Source organism: Salminus brasiliensis, chromosome 3, assembly GCF_030463535.1.
Source record: "Salminus brasiliensis chromosome 3, fSalBra1.hap2, whole genome shotgun sequence".
Lineage (NCBI taxonomy): Eukaryota > Metazoa > Chordata > Actinopteri > Characiformes > Bryconidae > Salminus > Salminus brasiliensis.
Genome location: NC_132880.1, coordinates 36803529 through 36828380, shown reverse-complemented (window position 1 = coordinate 36828380; position 24852 = coordinate 36803529). Strand labels below are relative to the sequence as shown.

The 24852-nt window shown below is 42.3% G+C and overlaps 1 protein-coding gene across 2 annotated transcripts in view; it reads left to right on the top strand.

Moving 5' to 3' along the window:
• Window positions 1-6789: 6789 nt before the first annotated feature.
• Window positions 6790-24852, top strand: part of fam49al (family with sequence similarity 49 member A, like) — a 41429-nt gene continuing 23366 nt past the window's right edge. The window contains exon 1 of one of the 2 annotated variants that reach the window (XM_072676039.1): window positions 6790-7224. The gene's annotated coding sequence lies outside the window, so the exon portion shown is untranslated. The remainder of the gene's footprint in view (window positions 7225-24852) is intronic. The other variant, XM_072676042.1, reaches the window with a different exon arrangement.

Here is a 24852-nt window from a genome sequence, read left to right as displayed (position 1 = left end):
GTTTCTGGGATTGCAACATCAGACATATTTTTTTAGAGTTTTAGTTCATGGTCATGGCTGTTAATACACAAAAGCCTTCACTGAAAATGTATTATGGCATGGTTCATTTGTTCATGGTACAAACATGCTGTCTATCATTGACATCCCATCTTTCATTTCCTATCAGTCACAAACAGTGTTATCTGCCCAGTGTGGTTAGAATGTAGCACAGAGCAACATAGCAGGCAACATAATAAAGAGAGGTCTCAAGCAGTCAGGAAATTGTAGGCCTTGCTTTTACTTTTTGACTGATGTCACAAGGTGCAACAGCACCCCTAGTCACCTGGCAACAAGCTGTTCTGCTAATGACATCAGCAAAAGACACAGCAGGTTCCCCACTGATCTTTCACAATAGTGGCCATCAATCAAAACATACTTGAGCAGTGCATGCTGGTACGTGTAGTCTCACTAAAATGTTGTGTCACATTGTTTCCCTGAGACTGTATTTACATTGATATTTTAGCAGGTAGAAAATAGTAAAGTTTTGTATGGTAAAATTAGATACAAACTGCATTAACATCAGATGCCATTACATTATTTTTAAGGGTTCTTCAGCAAACAAGATAGGTTTCATACATAACCATGACAACTGATGATTGATTTGATTCTTTGCCTAGTTAAATATTTTAGCTTTTTTATTAAGTTGTTATTTAGAGAATGTTCCATATAGAACCAAAATGGTTCCAAGAACCCATTTCCAGTATTATATAGAGGGTTTGCTGAAACTCCACAAATGACCATTCCATTTAACATTGCACTAATTTTAGGTATTTAGCAGACATTCTTATCCAGAGTGACCTACAAAACTGCTTCGCTGTTAGCTAGTTTAGCTAGTTTGTATAGACTAGGATCCAAAGATACCTCTAAGCGTACTGCTGGACACAAGTCAGCATTGAGTCTATAATACTTGACACTACACTTCGTCCAAGTATTTCCGGAATAGGTGGGTCTTCAGTCTGCATATGAAGACATCGAGCAACTCTGCCGTTCGGACACAGGGGAAGTTTGTTCCAACACTTCGGAGCCAGGACAGAAAAAAGCCTGGACGCTTGTCCTCCGTGGACCTTGAGGGATGGCAAGTCAAGCCAAGCCATCTCTGAAGCTCGAAGGGCTCCTGGTACTGACTGGCTTTGACAATTTCCGGAGGGGCGGAGGGGCTGGTCCATTCTTGGCCTTGCAGGCCAGCGTCAGGGTTTTGAATCTGATGCGGGAAGCAGCTACAGGAAGCCAGTGAAGAGAACGCAGCGGTGGAGTGACATGGCTGAATTTAGAAACGTTACAGACGACCCATGCCACTGCATTCTGGATAAGTTGCAGGGAGCTGATGGTGCGCAGAGGGAGATCAGCCAGAAGAGAGTTGTAGTAATCAAGTCTTGAAGTGACAAGTGACTGAACAAGCACCTGGGCGGCCTCTCTAGAGAGGAAGGGCTGAATTCTCCAGATGTTGTAAAGGAGAAACCTGCATGACCGAGTTAGATTGCAACATGACCTGAGAACGATAACTGATCATCCATGACTACACCAAGGCCTCAAGCTTCTGTAGATGGAGTGACCAGTGAGTTCCCAAAGGAGATGGCATGTGTCCAAAGCAACACACCTCAATCCCCCTGTAAAGACAACAGCAACATCACATTAAGCCCACAGCCAGCCCTTCACATGGTCTCCTGTAGCAGTCTGCATTGCATTTAAACCCTGATGCTAGCCTACAAAGTCAAAAGTGGACCTGCCCCTCTCCACTTGATGGCAATGAACCCATTCTGTGCCCTTCGTGTTTTAAGTACAGCTCGGTTTGACCCACCATCTCTCAAGATGCACGGAAGACAAACATCCACATTATTTTCTGTCCTGGCACCAAACAGCAAAATCACTTGGTATCTTCAAACATCAGTTGATTTGCTTTGATTGCATTTGCACACAGGTTCTGCTTAGTTTAGTAATCTCTACACTTAGGTTCTAGGGACTGTGTTTGGCCTACAAACTGTTAGGTTAGGTTTATTGAGTACTCATTCCTGTCAGGGTCATGACTCAAAAGTATCCTGAATTTGGTATCTATCGACACTAGCTTTGGATATTCTGAGTGAATGATCAAGCACTTCTGTAAGTCACTCTGCTAAATGCCATACACCTAAATATAATGGCTGAAATGACGGCCTGCCTATAAATAAAAAAATACGCAGTGTAAGTAAACATTTACAAAAAGTACTGTAAACTAAACCTCATTAATTATTAACAATGTGGGATTGATACTGACAAAAGGCCAAAAGCGAAACCACACATCAGATCCTCTTACTGCGATAAAGAGAGGCAAACAGGAAGGTTCACTGTTATAATTAGACCCGTTTGTCTCATTCTTCTACTTTGCCCCACCACAAAACCCTCTCACTGAGCCTGAGGAGGTATGAACGCATGCATCATGCACACCTCTACTCTCTGCAGTGTGTGGGAATTCCCTTTTTGGGCATTTTTTTGGTTTGTTTCTGGTGTTGCCTTTAACATATCAATTTGCAACTTCCCCACTCTAGGTGATTCACTCTGTGCTATCACTATAAAGACATTAGTGATGTTTGGAAAGCATTCAGAGTTCAAGACTCACTCTTTCACAATGGCAATTCAACTATTTCATCAGCTACCTCCTGTGGGCAGCCATTAAGGAAAAGACTTCTCCCACAGTTGAGTAGAAAAGGTCGCCTGTTTGATTACACTGTGACCAAGTTAATAGCAGGGCAAAAGCATTGCCTCCAGTGCAGATCTGGAGTCTGCTTGCTGGTGTGTGATGTCTGTAGTTAGTGGGGAAATGTACTGGGTAGTTGGAAGGAGCTCTTTCCTGCCACAGTGAATCAGATCTGCTTGATCACATGATAATGCTGGACGCTGGGTTGACTTTAAGTGTGTTAATGTGCTTAACATCATGAAATGATATGGCGACAGGAAGTATCTTTCACATTTCAGGACAGGTGCCAAATAGTGTGTCCGGGTCCCACATGTATCTGGATATATGCTTTTGTTTTGGGTTTTGGCCTCCTGTCCACATAAAAATGGTATTTGAGGTGACTGAACACAGTAGATTTAGCTTTCTAGGGTGGAGATTGTTGAGGACATTTGCAGTGTTTATGTGTGGATGGTAAAAACACAGCTTTTTGAAGATGCTGACATCACAATGTTAACTTGCTTATGCTTGTTGCTGACTTACAGCAGACTTTACTCATTCATTACAATATTTCAGAATGTGCTGCACTCAGATTGTGTGTGGCTGCTTTGGAGACAGTGGCGTCGCCATGGCAACCCTATTGTAGCTTTTTTTTCTTTTTTGCGATGTTGCAATATAGAGTCTGTGTGTGACTACGACTGTGGAAAACATGGACAGCACAGCATCTCTAAAAAATGAAGCAAACGCCAGTCTAACGCCTCTGCTGGCTGGTTGCAGTAGGATGTGGAGCTCTGCCCATCCCCATATGTTTCAATGACAAACCAGTCCACTTTCCATCTTCAGTGTCTAATTCCAACAGGTAGTTTTCCCCGTGTTAATACTGGCTCATTCTTTCCCCCCAGAAATCAGTTTTTAAACCCTTATTCTGTTACATCGTTAAAATGGGGGGTTTAACTTAGGAATTAAGTGATTGACAGCCTTGGCTGGAACAGACTGCAGGTCTGCAGGACCTGCATCACATCCTTTTTGTTCATTAAATGGAGTAGCTGAGTTGAGGTGGAACTTACATGAGCTGCACTTTTACTGTTCAGACATTCTACTTGCCGGACAAACTGGGAAAATGTGCTTTTCTTATGTGCTGTAAGCTTAATTTAAGGCAATCAGAGACATATTTGATGCAAATTTGACAACAAGGCGGACAGTGTTGGCTTGATTCCTATAGTCATTGTTTTCTATAGTCAATGGTTTGTTGCTAGTTTGTTATTGTTAAAAAACATCCTTCATCTTTGGACTGTATTTAGGTCTGTTTTGGCTGTTATACTTGCTACGCTGACAAATTTGACAACATGCATTATGGCATGTGTGGACGTAATGTGTGGAAAGTATGGAAGGGTCTTAGACTCTACTGAGTAGCATTTGTATGTCTTGCTCCTGGGCTCCCTCTACAGTCAGAAAGTGTAGTATGTGATTTAAGTCGCCTCTAACATTCATTTCTGGACAAGCAGGGAAATTCAGAACCATCCTTGAAAGTGAAAAAAGCATGTGGACCCTCAAAAAAAAGCATGTGGACCCTCAAAATCCGCGGAAGACAAGCGTCCAGGCTCTTTTCTGTCCTGGCACCAAAGTGGTGGAACGAGCTGACCCTGGGTGTCCGAACGGCCGAGTCACTCGCTGTCTTCAAACGCAAACTGAAGACCCACCTCTTCAGAGAATACTTGGAAGAATAGTTCTATGGTCGCCTTATTGTCTTGTGTTTAGCAATGTCTAAAGCTTAGAGGCATCTTTTGAATTATTAGTCTATTCTAACTAGCGAAGGCTTTTCTTGGGTAAATAGCAAAGCACTTTGTAAGTCGCTCTGGATAAAAGCGTCTGCTAAAAGCCTTAAATGTAAATGTAAATGTAAATGTAAAGCAATATTAAAGGATTTTACACAAATATGACATATGCAGCGTTACTCAGTTCTTGTGAGGATTCTCCTGGCCACCTCATCAAAGTTACTTAGTGTAGTTTCTGCTGTTTCTGCTTGATGCCATTCTCCCTATTACAATTCAGTGGAGCGTCAAATTGATTTTGAAGCTGATCATTTAAGGTAAAAATGCTACATAATGTTGCTTTAAAGTGATTATCCACTTTCAGTCATTGTGCCGCAGCCAGGCATCGCTATTGACAGTAACGAATTACATGACTGAATTGAAAATCAATGATCATGTACATTTGTCATGTTCAATATCCAAGGACAGCTCAAGTTTAAAAACATGCAGTCAGGATGAGTACGATAGATGTTAGCACTGCAAGAGGCGCAGTGCCCATGTTCTGGAGGCGTGCTCCGCAGATGATAATGGTGGGGCATGAGTCACATACAAGCTGAATGCAGATATGCCAAATAGCTGATGCACCAACTGATGCACCAGCCATATGAAGGCACACCTGAAACCGATCAAAAAACGCTACATATCTAAAAGCATGCAGACGCCTCTACTGATTTGTGTTTTCAGCCAACACATGCGCACATGCACATTGCCATGTAATCTCCATAGAAAACCATTCCCAATAGAATGAAAACACTCTGAGTGCTCAATCCTAAGAACAGCATGCGCTAATGCCAAGCAAGAGCTAAAGGGATGTAAAGCCCCCTGGCATTGGACTGTGGAAGAGTGGAATCATGTTCTCTGGAGTGATTGAGCATCCAACACATAATGCAAAGCTTTCCCAAACAACCAGAGGCTGTTTCTTCCCTTGATTGTGGAGGAAATGGTGGATGAACAGGTGTCTAGAAATGTGGTCAAATAGGGCCAAATGTACTAAACATCTGCCACCTCTTTAATCTGCAAATATGACTTTCTCTGCCTGGATGTTTCATGCCAAACTGGTCTACAAGCAATTTATGTGCCATCAATGTTGCTCTATATGCAGGGGTATGCTCTATATGGGTATATGCAGTGATGTAGGAACTTCTTTAATAGCTAGCTTCTTTAAAACTGCTTTAATGGCAGGATAACGTACAGTTGTTGTCAACTGGACATGGTCCTAAAACTGGTGTAGATTTGTGGTAGCATCTAAGATCATGTTATTGTAAGACTTATTTACCACAGGATCAACGACATGCTGGAAGAATATTGTCCAACAGAATAACACTATTCACTATTCAATAACACCAACCCATGAAATACAGTAATATTCCAGCTCTCAGAGCCAGATGTAGCCTATGTACATGAGAAAGAGCATCACAAAATATGCCCTGAATGCACCATATATCCCACAGCGTATAACTGTACATTCTCCAAAATATCAAGTTCAGAGAAGCACTGGCATGATCCCCAAGACCCCCCCCCCCCCCCCCCCCACACACACACACACACACACACTGGGGAGAATGATGTGCGTGTGTGTGTGTGTGTGTGTGTGTGTGTGTGTGTGTGTGTGTGCAAAGAGAGAGGGAGAATGTGATGCAGGCTTGTCGTCGGCCACGCGGGAGGAGCAGCCCAGCGAGGACAAACAATGGACATTGAGTTCACACACTCCAGGCCAGTTAGACACGGACCGTTTACCCAGACCCATCGCTATAGCGACTGGCCACCAGCCCTGTCCTTTCTGGGAGCAGCCTCACGCACACCTGCTGGGTTGGGGGCACTGTAAGGGGAAAGGGTTAACTAACACCCCCCTCAGACACCATAAACACACACACACACACACACACACACACACACATAAACAAATACATACACTCTCCCACACTCCTGCCAGCAGGCTTTTGGAGATGTCAGTTGTTGGCAGGGGGGAGGGGGTGTGAAGGGGATAGGCTGGTGGTGGTCTTTGTAAAAGAGAGAGAGAGAGAGAGAGAGAGAGAGAGAGAGAGAGAGAGAGGGAGGACAGAACAGAGCGTTCTATTTCTCAGAGCGGAGCAGCTGCTGAGCAGAGAGAGAGAGGGAGAGAGAGAGACAGAGAGAGAGAGACAGAGAGAGAGAGAGAGAGAGAGAGAGAGAGAGAGAGAGAGAGAGACGAGAGAGAGAGAGAGAGAGAGAGAGAGAGAGAGAGAGAGAGAGAAGAGAGAGAGAGAGAGAGAGAGAGAGAGAGAGAGAGAGAGAGAGAGACAGAGAGAGAGAGAGAGAGAGAGAGAGAGAGAGAGAGAGAGAGAGAGAGGCTGAATCTGATAGAGAGAGCATTCTTTAGCTGAGCAGAAGCGTGAGAGCACGGCTGGTCAGGAGAAGGAGGATACGCGCTCACGCACACAGGCACACGCACGCAGGAGCGCACGCGCGCACGCACGCACGCAGAGGCTGAGGCAGGCGCTAGCTAGTAGTGGTGTGCTCAGGGAAGCCCACAGTCGTGAGGCTTTACTGCGGAAGTGGAAGGAGTGAAAGGAGCGCTTGTTTTTTCACCCCTCGCTTTCTTACTCTTGTGCTCTCCAGAGGGGGTCTGCTCTGTTTCTTTTGCCCCTCCGTTTGCTCGTTTTTTCCCCCCCCTCTCCCCCCAACCTCCTCTTTTGTGACTGAAGACAGAGCAGGAGCACCACAGCCTCACTGTCACACATCTCGCCGGTAAGCACGACCACCAATCCTCTCTCTTCTCCATTTCTCTGCTCGTCTTTCCTGCTTCTGTCTGTCTGTCTGTCTGTCGGGGGAGGGGGGTTAGTCGTCGGGTTCGGGCTTCAGTGTGGTTTGAGCTTGAGCTCGACCGTAGGTTTAACACATGGCACATGGCAGCGACCGGCGCCGGTGTTGCTATGCTATACCGGCATCCTTCTGCAGCCTGAGTGGGCTAGAGTGGGCTAGTATGCAGAAAGGAGGGAAAGAGGGAGGGACGAGGGAGAGAAAGGACTGTGCCACTTTTCATAGCCCAAAGAACTGGGGCTCGTCCTCGTCCTCGTCCTTTCACTGCAGTGCATTGTAGCATCGCAAACAGTTACATTAACACACAGCTATGTGCGCTTGCACACACACACATACACACGCACGAGCACGCGCGCGCTTGCACACTTTCAGCATGCTGTATAATGCATCAGCATCGCTTTCTGCACACACACACACACACACACATGCACACAAGCACTTCTCACTAAATTAGCCCCATTTTAATGGTGGACGTGCTGGCTCTGTTTCTGCTTCAGTGTATAGCATAGCTAAGACACTCGCTGTGTGAACCATAGGCGAGGTAACACGTCCCTTTCCTATATAGCAGCAGTTTCCATAACAACACGTGCACTGAATTTCAGGTATATGCTTTCACATCCTCACGAACCTGTGTCCGTCCTCCAGGCGTGCAGTGTGAGAGCCTGGGGGGCTAGTTTAGCTGGGGCATGCAGGGCTGATTAGTTGGCGTGTGTGTATTCTCACACCTAGCTAAAAACAATAGCCCCTCTTGCAGGAGGGGTGGGAACAAATGGGGAGCAAGAGAGGCAGGCAGAGAGGAGGAGAAGGAGAGAAAAATGAATGAAAGGGTGAATGGAGGCACGAACCACTCCTTTTTTCCACCCTTTTGCTGGACTGCTTTCATAAGGATGGAGAGACAGTGGGGGAAAGGGAGGGAATTCACACCTGAAGAGAGAGGAGGGATGGATGTGTGAATGAAGTGGCAAAACAACTAGAGCTCTCACGTATGCACACGACATGTCTGAGCCTTGTGTGTTCTGAGGGGAGAGAGGAGGGGGAGAGGTGATGGGTTTTTGGTTGCAAGTGTCAAAACCAAGAAACCAAGTCTTCCATGAATGGATTTGTAGGGGTGAAAACATAATTAATTACTGGTAGTGTTTATATATTATACACATATGTATGTCACAATTTCATGATGAATGAACTCCATGAAATGCTCCAAAATAATTGACTTACATTGAAAGTTAAGATAATTTTCCTTGTTCTGTAAAGTTGCCATTTTGGAGGTTTTTCGAGTGAAATCGCAGATATATATGTATGTGTGTGTGTGTGTGTGTGTGTATGTATATATATATATATATATATATATATATATATATATATATATATAATATTCTACTATTAATCCCTGTATTATAAAATCCCTCCTTTTCCCTCCCTCCACATCTGGCAAAGGTTCTCTGTAAAAAGGTTTGCGTAAATATGTGTTTCTTATATACAGAACCAGCAGAGCCTGAAAAGATATTTACTCGTCTGTTGCTAGGACACTCCCTTTGAACATTTTATAGGAATGTTCTGATTGGCTGCGGCAGCTGATGCATGCTTTTCGCCCCAAATCTCTCCCCTCCGTCCATGGAAACATGTCTGCCTCTGCTTCTCCTTCCTTTTCTCTCTCTCTCTCTCTCTCTCTCTCTCTCTCTCTCTCTCTCTCTCTTTCTCTCTCTCTCTCACTATCTGTCTGCCTCTCGCCTCCGAGTTCTCTTCCTACCGTCTGTCTGTCTAGCGCTCTTCCAGCAGTCTCTTTGTGAGCGTCACATTGCTGCTGGAGACATAAGAATGCATGTCACAGAGCAGGTTCATGAAGTGCAACGTCTTTCACTGCGAATCTCCTACACTGTTTTGAATGGCCATAAGCTGTACAGTAGCTCTGTTGCTCTGTGTACCAGCAGTGACCGACATTAGAGCTCTGTGCTCTGAAAACATGACTGGGTGGAACGAGAGAGTAATGCATGTGTCTGTAGTTCTGTAGGTGTGACATGCATGTTGCAGTGTCTGTCCTCCTCTCTGTGATCACATTCAAAACCCTTGTTATTTGCTAGTATGTGTGAGAAATGTGATCAATATTTAAATAAGAGGTTCTATATTTACTTGGCTTTTATATAGTCTCATCCTGCGTTATTTGAAAATCAGTCTGTTCACTACAGAACACTTGCGAGTCTGGCTGACTGAAAGCCTACTTATAAACATTTAGCTGAAAATGACTTAGATCAAGGGTTTTATTTTGGAAGGAAAGAAAGCTGAATTGAAAGGATTTTTTTTTTTGTTCTGTAGCACACCCACTAAGCTAGTCTTTGCTTAGCTAGCTCGGCTACAGATACACAGAATATCAGACAGTTCAGTGCAGCTATTGACCAACTGACACGAATATTGACGAAAAAAACGTGTCAGAGAGAGTGAAGTTGAGGCAAAAATTGGACACCTAGTCGGCCAGATAGGCTTACATAAGTAAGCTAGCAGGCTTGACACCACAGCACAGCCCATGTTCAATCTAACGGAGGCTCAAATCACACCTGTTTAGAGGATAAAGCCTCATTTATGAAAATACCAAGTCTATACATAATAGTGTATGGTCTTTGTGTTTTTGAGTGTTTCCGACTGTTTTTAGGCACATTGAGTAGACATCCAGTAGTTCATCCAGGTTTGCTTGCTTTGCCTTTTCTTCTAACTCTGCACGTTGCAACTCTCCAGCTCGAAACTATGGTGGGCCCAGTTTTTCCCCACCAGTTTTCAGAGCATGACCTCACCAATAAACAAGCTCCCACAGTGAGCCCAACCTGTGGCTTGCTTAAATTCACATGGGGGGAATGAGCTTTTTTGTGCTGGATAGGCTCAGAACAGACACATCGTAAATTAAAAATACCCTCGTCATTTTCAGATACCATCATAATTAATAAACCACTATACTGTCCAACCCTATTGTGAGGGGAGATTTTTGGTTTCTTTAAAAGCCTGTCCTGTCTTGTGATTGGATGGTGGACAGCTTTTGAAGTCTGTTTCTTCGTATTGTATCTGCCTTTGGAGCAGGAGGTTGCGGAGCCAAACCAGACTAAGGGAAGATCTGACATGAGTCAGACATCTGATATGAGTTTTACTGATGACTCAGAAGAACAGGACTATGTGGGCTGGGCTTTTTTTGTATGAGGTCTTTTTGCTGAGCAGTGATTGCTGACTTAATAATGGTAGACATCCACCTTCTGTATGCCACTTTCTGCTGGTGGTTCCTTCAGTATGTCAAAATAAAAAATAGAATGCAGTCAGTATTTCTAGACTTTCTCACTGTGTGATTGCAGTAAGGATTTGATTGCATTCAGCCACAAGAACATTAGTGAGGTCAGGAACTGATGCTGGCTGATTAGTTCTGGATCTCAAACGCCACTCCAACTCATTCCATAGGTACTGGATGGAGCTCCATCAGCAGTTACACCGCTTCACAGCCCAGTGCTGGGGGCTTTACGCCCCTCTGGACGAAGCCTGGGATTGAGCATTATCTTAGGCTCTGGCTCTTGTGTGGCTGTTCCAGAGCATCCCATTCTGTTGGCAGTGCTTACTTCTGAATGTGTGTCTTAGCCACAATGCAACTTAACATGGCTCAAGTTACTAATTAAAAGGTGTGTCTGGATACTTTTGTACAGTTTGCCATGTCTGAGTGTGTGCAGAGTGGGCAGTGACTTAAAAAGTCTGACCATGAGCCCGAGCCTCGCTTGGCAGGTAGAGAATGTGTACAGTAGAGGAGAGGGAGAATGCAGTGGGGGATGCGGAGCCGTATGTAGTAACCTTGAAATGAGCTTTAACTGCAGGATGGCTGTGTGTGAGGGTGTGTACAAGCGTGTATGAATGTGGATATCCTCCACTGGGGTATTGAAGGAACTCTATGCAGGATGCTTGAGGGCTGGGACTGTGGTAAGGCAACAAACTGTGAACGGAAATGCAAAGGAAAGTGCAGAATCTCAGTTTTCAAAAACATTGAACTATTGTACTATTCTGTGGTTTAAAAAATAGCACCAATGTCCTGTGAAGTGACAAAATACACTTAGATTTTGTAAAAAGGAACTTTGTCACATAATCCAAGTAGCTTACGCATGAAGACATATTGTGGAAAACCCACATGCTGTCATTCACCACTGCAGTTTTGAGAACTTCCTCAAAAACTCCAAAGTGGCACAACCATCTGAGCGTTGGTTCTATCGTCAAGAGATCACAAGTTCAATCCAAAGACATCCGTGTCTGGAGGACCAAGGGAGCATAATTGTCCCTCTCCCCCAGACACGGGTGTCTATGAGCTGACATTAGAGAATTGGCATTTAAGGCTGGACTATGCTTTCTGCAGTGAGGGTTGCATGAATGTCAGCTAAAGGGAAGAGTATTTTATACTTACTTTCACTGTTCCTTAACTGGTGTGACGATATTCTGTTACTGGGTGGCCTAGTGAGCAAAAAGCTGATTTGAACTACAGTCAGTGTACAGAACCTAGAAATGTGTAGAATATAACCAAAATGTGATGCTACTGCTAGCTTGTTGTTCCAGACTGCAGAATAACCTCTACATACAGGACATGATGTTCCTCATCTTCACAGTTTGACTCGGTCTTGACTCTACATTCAATTCTTTTCTCTTTTTTGAGCCGGTTCACCGATTGTCCTTTTTTGGAGCACTTTTGGTAGGTACCAACTACTACCTACTGTGAACACCCCAAAGGACCAAGGCCGGATGTTTTGGAGATGCTCTGACTCAGATGTCTAGCCATCACAATTTGGCCCTTGTCAAAGTGGCTCAGATCCTTATCCTTATACCCATTTTTCCTTCTTCCAACACATCACCTTCAGCACCGCTGACTGTTCACTTGGCATCCCTTATCAGAAGCCAAATCAAATTGTTTTACTTCTCCTGTCTGTGGTGCTAATGTTTTGGCTGATCATTGCATGTTATACTATACTAATATTCATTTTGCTCTGAAAACAGCCTCAGTTCTTCATGGCATGGATAAAAACACTCAATAGAAATTTGAGATTCTGGTCACGAAATGATTGTCACCCAGTTCCTGTAGATCTTGCAGGAGAACCTTCTTACTGTGAATCTCTCATTCTACCACATCCCAAAGATGTTGTGCTGGATTCAGATCCAGTGACTGGGAAGGCCATGGAGGAACACTGAACTCACGGTCATGTTCATGAAACCAGTTGGAGATGATTTCTGCTCTGTGACATGGTGCATTATGCACCATGAAGAGATGCACATGGTCAGCAACTAAACTTAAACTGTAAGAACTTAAACTGTAAAAACTTAAAATGCACCCAAAGTGTGCCAATTAATTTGCTTACATATTCCCAGTCTTCAACTGGTGAGCTTATGCCCAATGCAGCCTCAGCTTTCTGTTCTTGGCTGACAGAAGTGAAACTCATCGTCATTTTGTTCCTGTGCCCCTCATGATGTGCTGTGCACTGGTTAGGTTCAAAAGATAGGGAAGCATATGCTAGCCTTCAAATCTCTTGCTTAGTAGCCCTGTGTGTGACGAGGAAACCTAGCTAGTGGTTGGAATTGGTTGTGAATAAACTGGAAAGTTGTATCATTTGTTTGTCATAAATAGAGTATAAATTTGTGAATTTTAGTTCACATGTAAGAAGGGTGACAACCATGTAGGTGAAGTTAGAAAGGCTGTGTTTTGGCAAGAACCCTGCAATACGATACATATCATGATACAGAGGTTACGATTTAATATATTGCAACTTTCTAATGTTTTACAGTGTAAAAAAACACAGATCTGAAGACTTCTAATACAGCCATTTAGTGGTCAGGGTTTAAACACAACACAACAATAAATACTTTATAAGGCTGTGTTTGACCTAGAGTCTAAAGGTAGCAGATAATAGATCTGTCCAAAAAGAGCAAAATTGGGAATGAGGAAATGAATATTTTTGGGTATCGAAAGTGGTTCTTAACTCTAATGACCATTAAGCTTTTTTAATTTATATGTATAATTTATTTATATATATTCTGTATATTCTATATATATCTGCATTCTCAGATTCCTTTCCAACTTATATCATAAAATTGGAAAGGAATCTGAGAATGCAGTTATATATAGAATTCTCTTAAACTAGGACAAGTTTAAAACAGAATGATACTGTAAGTTTTTTTTGGTTCTGGCAGTTTTCCATATCTTACTTAGCATTAATATTTCATTACCTGAAATTATTGAATAAATGTAGCAGAAGTATTTTACACACCACACTAAAGTTAATTACATTAACACAAATGGCCAATTAATGTGGAAACTTAAGCCATACAAAGGCAAGGAAGCAGCACACTGGCAGTTTCAGTGATTATTAAACTGATACATGGCTGAATCATTTCAGGCCTTTTGTGGTGGGTGTGCACAGCAGCACTGCTTTTACGGCAGGCTCGTCTATTCACCTAATGGTAAGGGTTTCAAATTCCATTTTGTTGCCAGAAGAGAAATCAAAGTGAAAGGTTTTGAAAACGGTCCTAAAATCTCTGAGCTTGAATCGTACTGCAGTGCTACAATAAAGGTTAAAGATACTGTACTACTGTTCCTATGTATTCTTGTAATTAGATATTAAATGTTGACTGTTTAATGAATCTAGTAATTGAAACATAATGTTTTTAATGGCTTCTCCTTCTTCTACTTCATCTCCTTCTCCTGTCACGCATTGTTTTCTCTCATCTTACAATCCACAGACCACCATGGGACAATTAGAAAATAGACTGGCTTACAATTCAGTAAAACATTTTTTATTTTATACTTTGCTATTACAAAACACGAGAGCTTCAACTCAAGCATTATCAGGGCCATGAGAATGCAGAAACATCAGGGCTTTTTTGCTATGGTTAAATAAGCTAATTAGTGAAAATACACAATGTGGACAAAAGTATTGGGACACCTGCTCATTCATTGTTTGTCCAGGGACAGTAGAATTCAGCTGCAACAATGTTAGTGGGGCCAGGATATTGGAAAGTCACCCAACTCACTAGCTCATCCCAAATGCATTGGGTGAAGATTCATCACTCCAGAGAAGACAGTTACACTACACCACAGCTCAGTACTGGGGGGGCTTTATACCCCTTTAGCCCACACCTGGCATTAGGCATAGTGCCAATACGTTCATGTTTATCTGCTCCAGAGAGTCTGATTCTATTGGTGGTACATCTCTACAGGGACTAGACAAGCTGTGTGTGTGTGCATTTGCAGTGCATCTGTGTCAACAATGAGTGCATTGCTGGTGCAAGTATCTGAATGCATTTATTAGAAGGGGTGTCCACAAACATTTGGACATTAAGTGTATATTTCCTTGACAAACTAACTTGTTGGAACGTTGTCCACTGAGGAGAAAATATTCTATAGTGCTCATTTTATCCCCTCTTAACTCCAGTAATCATCACCTACAAATTAAGTCCCTTTATTGATTTTGGCCAATGTCCTTTTTTGTTATTTATTTCCATGTTATTTATTTTCCATATCCTTCTAAATAATAATTATTATAAATTGTTACCTTGTCTACACTTTTCTATAAATCTAAAACCTCACCACACAGAATGTTGGCCTTGGCCCAATGACTGTAGCCATTCAGTAATATTGGCCTCTGTATTTTACACACCTCCTCAGCTCTGCGTCTGCGCTGTAAGCTCAATGAAGGCAGTCTGAGACATGCTTGGTTTGGGAGAAGTGAGCGGGTCTACCAAATAAGTAGGCATTTTAAGTAAACTACACACTGTGTGGATTCTCTCTGTAATTGATGTTGTCAGGAACTCCTCACTAATTGCAGCCGTATTTCATTCAGCACTATTCCAGAGATTACAGCCTTGACACATTTTTCTGAATAAATGTATCCTCCTTACATCATATGACTGAAACATTAAGCAGTCATGGCCTCATCTCAGCCACTCCACAGGCCTTGAGCTGTCTGTCTTTGGCAGATGTCTGTGTTTTAGCACAGTGATGTACAGCCACAGTTGGACTGGCTGCAGACATTGAGAGAAAGTTTTAGAAGAGAACAGGTGAGGGGATCTAGTGCAGGAAAGACATTAAAATGGCCATGGCCGAGAGAGAGGACACCGTGAGGACCTGTCTAAATCTGTACTCCAGCACACTGTGGGCGTGCACCGCTCACACAGGTGAGGTGACATATCCCTCATTACTCTCGCCCTGTGCAGTTCAAGAGCACCATGACTAATGATACTGAGCTTTTTGAGATACAGTATGTTTTTAATGATTGCTTGACAAACGCACTTTGCTCATTATCGACCTTCTAAAATCACACTGTTAGCATTGAACACTAGTACATACATCACCTCAACTGCAGCCTTCAGAGGCCACAGTTACTGCCTGTGATCATGTGAAACTGTGGTGCAACTGTGCATTAATAATTTCTTACTAGTAGCTCATTGAAGCAAGTGGAGAAATTGGCAATTTTGCCTTTTTTGACATTGAAACTAGTAAAATGTCAGAAGTGGAAAAACAAACCTGTCAGTGCGGTTGAGTGTTAATCAAATGAAAAATCAAATGCAAAACTACACTGTAAAAACACTGCTGTAGTTCAGCATAGTCGTGTAATCCAAATATACATAGAACATTTTTAAAAAATGTTTCAATGTTTCAAATCTTTTATTCATAGAATTATGGTTTTACAGTATGGTAACACACTGCACTGAAATTAATTACATAATATAATTCTTAAGAGACTGGAGGAAGTTTAAGTGACTGCATTTTATTGAATTTCAACTAAATTTAGCCATTTAAAGGCAACAATGATCATGCTAATAGTTACAACAGTGTTAAACTGGACACACCTTATACACAAGACATTACAGCAGTTACAAGCATCTCATTGCTCTAAAGGTGCCATAGAACGCATTTATTCAGTAGTCTGAGCAGTGAATTGTTTGCTGATATCTAAATAGATTGGTTAGGGAGATAAAAGAATATATTCCTTTAATGATGGGCATCGCACGGCGGATCCTTTTATGCAGACACTGGCGCGGGCAAAGCTGCAGTAACAAGGCCTGGTTTGCATAGCAATGTGTTTTTCGATCTGCAAGCTGTCCAATGTTACTGATACTCAATCGTGGCAAAGATTATCTGGTGGTATTGGTACTAATTACAAGTAACAACAATGCCATATTGTCCAGAATTGGCCTCTGTGATGTGTACCGTGTTTTAACACTAGGTGTTGAAAGGCTTTGCTAGTGGACTGGGTGCATGTACATTTTGTGGCAGTAAATATCTTGAGTCAAGACCATTACACAGCAGTTTTGGGGTTTTGGAATTGGCCTGTTTTACAGCTCTGTTTTGCTTATCCCAGATAACCACACTGAAGAGTATGTCACATCCATGTAACGAACCATTTTTCATTTATGCCAAGATAAATACAGTTTTCTGTTCAAGGGCACCTTTAAGAATGCAAAGCTGGCAGTAACACTGTGTGTGTGCACGCGTGTCTCTGTGTGTGTGTGTGTTTTAATGAGTAATACAACACTACAGGATGAAGTACTGAACACAAAATACCATCGTGGTTAGAATACCAAAAAATGGATCCTGGCTAGCTCCGCCCCCATCACTACAATATTCAAGGATAAGCTGCTCAATACTCTATACAGTATGCTCTGCAAATAACAGCTAATTATTTTAAACTCCACAATGACAAGACACCGGACTTATATCTCTCAGGCTGCATCATTCTTTAACCTCTTTACACTCTAAGGCTTATTACACACCAGTATGTATTATTCAGTAACTACAGGGATATCTGTGCAAACTGCAAATGGGGCCCGCCAGCAGGCCATTGGCCATTTAAGGGGTTAAAGCGATTGTCTGGAATTAAAGACGACTGCAGGGTTTCCACTTAAAATATACAGACTAATTTTTTACAGTCTACATTTTAAGGGTTAAAGGCTGAAAGAACGAGTAACGGATCAAGCAGCATCCTACCTATATTTATCTATGCAGAAGTAAGCACACGCAGCATGACCTCTACCACAAACTGCAGCAGCTTCATATCAAAATCAGCAGCATGAGGAGGAGAAAGGCCATGCAGTAGAATTAATTAAAGAGTTTTGGAAAGTGTAATTGAGCATGGGGCACTTCAGTCAGTAAGTGGGTCAGAAGGATAGAGTTATTAATGTCATTTTTCTATACTGTTTAATTGCAATTATGTAATTATGCAGATAATTGTGCAGTTGCATAACGTATTACATTTACATTTGTACATTTACAATTTCAGTTCTGTGTTGACAGGTTTGAGTCTGCACACTTTTTACACCCTTCTAATAAATGTATTCAGCTACTAATTTGCATCGATTGCTGACACAGCTTTTCTACTCCTGTACAGAAGTATTGCCAGTAGAATATGACTTTGTAGAGCAGATAAACATTAACCTACTGGTAGTAGGTGGGCTAGTGGTGTATACGGATGCACAGGCTGCACGCTCCTGCGTCAGTAAAGATTCTGACACATTTTCCCTTATGTAAAATGAGCTGTAAAAAATAACCGTAGGTAATATTAATCATGTGCGAATTGACATAATCAAAGACAGGACAAGACAACCATATATATCATTTTGTGACGGACACAGATGGAATTTGGCTTCCGCTGACAGTGAGCACACATGCCCGGAGCGGTGGGCAGCTATTGCTGCCTGGCCTGGGCAGCAGAGAGGGTGAAGGGCCTTGCTCAAGGACCAAACAGTGGCAGCTTGCCTAACCCAGGTATCAAACCCACAATCCTGTCATCAATCGTGCGAAGCTCTAACCGCTGAGCCCTGTGCAAAAGGAGATTTCCATGGCTTTTCTTAAGTACGGAGGCGCTCAGGGAGGCATGTAGTTTCGTCGTGCATGGCACAGACAGCTCAAGTCGTTCAAGTCTGTGGTAAACCTCAGTCAAATTCAGATAACCAATCAAATGACTCCTCAGCGGCATGGTACTTCTGGCAGCTTTAGGCAAGTCATTGTGGAGCGTAACCTATAGCCTACATAACTAAAAAGTAATTATTACTATACAGTGGGTTATAAAAAATATTATGTATTGAGTAGCTACTCTGATTTCAGTTGTTTATGCAGACATTTCTTATCTTGTGTAAATCAGACATACATTTAACAGATGTACTTTAGTAAAATTACATCACTCCACCTCTCCATGCAAAACTAATCCCATCCAAATATGGCTTAAGAAGAGGGAAAATGCAGCACAGGGTTAGATTTAGTCCCATTAAATTAAAGATTATTGGAAAGGGCCATTTAAGGGGGGGGGGTATTTTTATTATTATTATTTTTTTTTTTTTTTTGGACGGTATTGAGGTCAGACTCCAGTCTAAAAGCAGAATCATGAGCCAATTTGCATTGCTCTTTTGAATGCTCAGCTGTGGAGTCTGGCTAGCTCCTCATATTAAAATACTTATTATCTCTTACATCGCTGAAGGATTAGATGAAACTAATCTGCAGTGCTGTGTTTGGCTGAGAGGGTTTGTGCTGGAGAGAACGTGAGGGTTCTGCCCCAGCAGGACTGCAGGCCGCACGCCCAGAGAGAAAGCTTCTCATCTCCTCTCATCTTTCATCATCCCTCTATCTGTGTGGCCCAGGGCAGCAGAGCGGGGGGCACAGGGGGCGCATGGGAGGGCAGCCTGGCAGTCATGCCACCTCACTATCTGATGAGCGTGCAGTGGATTAAGGAGCAAGCTTCTGGCACACACTCTCACTCGGGCACACTCTGATAGATAAACAAACTCAGACAGACACAGTGAGATTAACATACATACACACACACATACACACTTTTAAAGTGGGTCAGCACAACATATTAATAATAAAAGTTACAGATATCAAAGTTTTTCTGGCTGTCACTCACACACATGCACACATTTATTTCACGCACAAATCCCCACCTGTGCAAATCCAAGCACGCTCATTCTCATACAGACACATACATAGGCACAGTGGGGAAGACTCGTGAGCTTCTAGGCCTTCAGTAAAGGTCTGATCATTACTGAGAATAAAAAAATACAAGTCTAATTTATTGTTCATTTTTATTCAATGGAATTGTGTTTGTACGCCAGGAAGCGTTTACACTCTAAGCAGAAGGGTTCTATATACTATTTTACTATTTTAGTTTGTTTACTCGTAACTATAGTGAAAGATTCTAGAGAAAGGGTTCTGTATATATCTACAAGAGGTTCACCACCAACCCAAATAACCCTTTAACCAGATAAATGACCTTTTAAGCATCCAAGCACTTCTTGTTGTCACACCTCTAAATTGGCTTTACTAAAGAACCTTTGAATGGCCTTCTAGAAGTCTTAGGCTATGTTCACACAGCAGGGGAAATGGCCCAAATCTGATTTTCTGTTTTTTGTGTTTTGTGTTTCGTTTTGTTTTGTTGTTTTTTTTTTTTTTTTTTTGTCTGCTCACACATCTTTCAAATGTGATCTATATCCAACATTGAACTGTTCATGCTCCTAAACTGATGCACAGTCTCATGAGGTTTTGGTTTCATCTTCACCAACATCACTAGAGCTATCAAGGAGTCCCGGTGGCTGGCAGCTGGGCTTAGCACAGAGAATACATTCAAGCTCGCTGTTCTTCAGCCATTGCGTCCTTGATTTATTTTAACATTGTTTCTTTTGACACTGCGGCCACGTAATCCTGAGGTCGCGTTTGGCCATTTCTTTTGAAATTTCTTCCAATGCAGAGCGGTTCTAATATGTGTCTTTTAATTGTGTTGCAACACAGAGACCTCAACACAATTATTTGAGGTCTGGTGCCTTGCTATCCCACCTCTATAAAAAAAAAAAAAAAAAAAAAAAGAAACCTCCCTCACCATTGTTGTCCATTTTCCCTTCTTCTCAGTGACCGTCCAGTTGAATCAATGTAAAAGTCACGCAAATTCTGATCTGGCTGTTCAGACAGAGCCGCATTTCACATATGTATCGGATTTCAATACCATGTATGAAAGTGGCCCAAATCGGAATTGAAAATGATTCAGTGTTGTTTGTTTTTGTTTTTTTTGGCCGTTCACATCTTTGTCACATATCATGAAAATATTGGATTTTGACCTGCTGTGTGAAATGTAGCATTAGAAAGCATAACTGCATTGCCATTAGCTTAGCTTTGTAAAGTGTCTTACGTTTCATTTTTTAACCACCTAACAGAACATTGTCCAGGATCAGGATTTTCCTGCCAGTGGTATTTGGGTTGAGACAACTAGTAGATACAGCTAGTAGATACACATTCTCTCATTTGTTGGGATCTCCTGAGCAGAACTGAAGGCCCTGTGTGTCAGATTAAGCACCAACATAATTAGGAAGTGACCAGAGTGGGTGCAACCTATTTCATGAAGAGAAAACAAAAGTCTCTCTGGGTCTTCTTGAAGTCCTAAATATGTCACTACATGTAAATATGAGTGGGAGTCTAACCAGGATGGCAGTGGTGGTAGCTCTGTTTCTAAACTCGTTAGTGAAAAAGTCACAGTTCTACTGTTCATTCAAGGTAAATATACGTTAATGTTAAATGTGTGCATAATAAATGGCCCGAACTGACGGCCTTGGTCACAGTTCACAACTGCTAGACATGCACACACACATGTACACACACACTATCACAAACACAATCCTTATCAAATCTCTCCTCCTGTTTTACAAACTCAGCACTCACCTTTTGATAAGGTTTCTCCAGCTAAACCAGTACCTTAATCAATGGCGTTAGGGTGCAAGCTTTTGTCAATGATATGCAACCTCTGCTGCTATTTATAGCTTCATGTTCTATCTATTGACCTTGAGCAGGTGTGTTCCTCAGAGGGGGAGCAAGAGACTGAGGGAGATGAGGAGATGCACCACACACACACAAACACACACCCTTCTGAGCGAATAGGGCTCCATCCAGAGCCGCCAAAGTGCCTCAGTCAGGAGATAGCAGAGAACACCTTTTGTTTACTCTTCTGAAAATGGCAGAGAGCAGATAGCAGGAGATGGCACAGAGGAGTTCTTTGGAGCAAGGTCACAAAAGAACCACTTTTAGTTCTTTTTAAAGAACCATTTGTAATTGAGATGTAACCTAGTGAAGGACCTCCCATGTAGTTAACGTTTAGGAACCCTAGTTTATAGAGAGCGCAAGGAGGGAGAGCATGACAGAGGGATACCACAACAATACAGATGTAAGTGTGTGTGTGTGTGTGTGGAAATGTATGAGAGCATACAGACTGCATGCATTCTGCTCATTCTTTCTGCTTAATGACAGTCTCCTCACATTTGCATAGACAAAAGGTCTCCTCACTAGAAGATCTCAGAGGCAGTCTGTTCTTTATGAATGTGGAATTTTAGCAGCCCTGGGGCTCCATTAACGACAGTCACATAGCTTCACACTCCTTCAGTAGCTCATGCACTAATGCATGCAGAGAGAAAACCATGGAAGGCCTTGAAACTGTTACAGTAACCCATTTATCTAAAACAAAGGATCTCTTTATGAAAAATCATTTCACAATCAATGTTCATTGCAAACTATATACGCAACATGTGTCCAAATGTTTGTGGACACCTCTTCTAATGAATGCGTTCAGCCACTTTAAGTTGGACCCACTGCTAACACTGATGTGCAGATGCGCACACGCGGTTGGCTAGTCCCTGTGGAGAAGTATTGGCAAAAGAATAGGGCTCTCTAGAACCTATTGGCACCATGCCTAATTCCAGGCATGGGCTAGAGGGGTATAAAGCCCTCCAGCATTGAGCTGTGGAGCAGTGGAACTGTGTTCTCGGAAATAATGGTGCTCTATCCTCACTGCAGTGATCCACCATAGAAAGCCTTTTCTGGACAGTAAAGACTCCAACAAATGCGGGACAACCTCTTTTTTTAATACCCTTGATTTTGGAATAAACAAGCATGTGTCCCAATACTTTTGTCATAAGATGTCCTTCTTTGTCTGAAAAGCCTGTAAGCCGGTCAGCTTTTTTTAAGTTGTATATTTGAAATGATATTTTAAAAAATCATCAATTTTTGCAGCTCAATGAATGAGCTCAAGGCAGGAACCTCAAGGCCAAAGAACCATGTCTCTGTCTCCTCCTGCCATTGTTAGTCCTTGAGCCGCAGCACACAATGCTAATTTGCAATCTGCCCTTTTATCCAGCACCATTCTTTGCTCTCAGCCGTTCTCATCCAGCCTGTGGTGAATACAGTGAGCGAAGGGGGGGAAGGGTGGTAAAGGAGGAGCCTTCCCCAGCGTTACCACTAGCTCTCGCTTAGCCATGCCTCACAGCACTGTGGTGCTGAGGACAGCACTGGTCGATTACTGGCCGTCTCAGCGCCGTTAGCTGTAGCATCACATTACCAGTCAGACTGAAAAGCCTGGATCAGCCTAGCCCTGACATTGCCACCTCCCATCAGCTCCACAGACAAGCTCTTTGTCAGTATCAGTCTCCTTCCAGCTGCCCTCTATGCTAAGCTAAGCTAACGTTCTGTCCACAGAGCCATCAACCGTACTATAACAACAGTGCAGATGTGCTCTTCTCACGGCAGACAGTGAGAAGGATGGATAGAGGAGAAAGAATAACCAGCATTGTCCTGTCCTGCAGAAAGAGGAGAGTGGGCTTTATGCATTTGCTGTTGTGCTATTTGCTAATTTTCTGGGCGTTTTAATTATTGTAATTCTCTCTTTGATATGTTGTTCTAAGGTAACACTTTGCATCAACGCTTTACTTTAATTTGGAAGGGAATGCAACTGATGAAGGCAAGTGGATTGATGGATGCATGTCAGACTGCACATAAAATTGATGAAGGTCAAGATGAAGATCAGATGTTTCTTTTGAGTTTGATACATTATATTAATAGTACTTTAATTAATCAATATTACAACTAGTTAATACATCAATCCGGTTCTTAAACTCTACACTATTAAAAACAGGGTTCCTTGCACAATGCCCACATGTCCACGTTTTTGCTCTATCCCCATGTGTTCTGGACTGTCCTGGTGTCCCTGAAGTCCCTGAAGGTTTGGGAACATTCAGTTACTTTGCAAATGAGAACCTTTAGATTTAAAGAAACTCCACAAACTCTGCACAAAGAACTTTAAAGCAGCATTATGCAAGAATTGGCAGTTGTTGCTCCTGGGCTCCCCTTATAGTCAGGAAGTGCGATTTATGCTTTGAGTCACTTGAGCTACTAAAGAACAGGCATTTGTGGACAAGCTGGGATCTACAGGACCAGCATCATGTGTGTATATATAAACCATTTTTCTTAATTCAGTTTAGTTTTATTGTTGTCTTTATTCCTATTTTGCTTTTTAATATTACCCAGCGTCGACCTGAGGAGGATGGGTTGCTCTTTTGGGTCTTTGTTCCTCTCAAGCTTTCTTCCTATCGACCCGAGGGAGTTTTTCCTCGCCACTGTTGCCACTAGCTTGCTCAAAAGAGGCCTGGACCTTGATCTTTGTAAAGCTGCTTTGTGACATTTGTCGTAAAAAGCACTATATCAATAAAATGTTAGTTTGTAAGTTTATGACTACAAGCACAGTTTTCATAATCTCTTTAAAATAATTCAAATATGCTGATTGATAATCCTGAGATTAATAATCCAAGAGATTAAAGGGTTAATAAATGACCCAGTTGATCAATAATATCACATATTCTATCAGTGTGATGATCAACAAGTTCAGTCAGGTCAGTTGATTTCATTCTGATCCAGTCAATGAGAGATACTGACAACTGCACAACAGTGATATATAACAGTTTATATGAATAACTGCTGTTACAGAGCAAACAGACACACAGAAAGAAAGAGAGACAAAGAGACGCCGAAAGAAAGATAGATAGATCAGACCTTTATAGGTCATATATTCCATTATGAGACTCTATAAGTAAGTGGTGGGAGGATCTCATTTAAATTCAAACCAGTCAAATAATCAAGTAACCACAGACCAACCACATAATGCAGGGGCTTTACTTTGGTCATGCTTTTTTTTCTTTTGATTGGTTGTTGGCCTTGCTGGTGCAGGCCACCAGACTCGCTGCACTGAATTTTATACTGAGCTTGTAGCTAATCCAGACACTGCGGAACTCACGGCGACTGAAATAGAGACTTGTGCTGCAGTAATAGTACACTGAACAAGCCTAGACTGGAAGGCAATTATATATTGCTCAGCACTAAAGTGTGCTTTAGAGAATTAGCCCTAGCCTCACTGCTGCCACTGTGATGAGCACCTTTCCACAAATAGTCATCCACAGACCCTGGACTTCTTTTAGTTAAGACATAAACATCGTCATCATGAGGTTTATATAACCTCTATCCAAGTCTCTATCCAGGCTGGACTGTTCTGACCATGACATTATGGTGTTTAAATCAAAGACAAGGAGATAGCAGCTCTGGCAGCAAGAATAAATGCCCAGAGCAGCATGTTTTAGAGAGTCGGTCAGTATAGTCAGAAATAGTGCATTCCCTCTTTGATTCAACATTATTGGAACGACCACATGAAGAGTGTGGTTGGAGTATCAATATCAGAGACGATAGTTCACTGAGGAGTTGTCGGC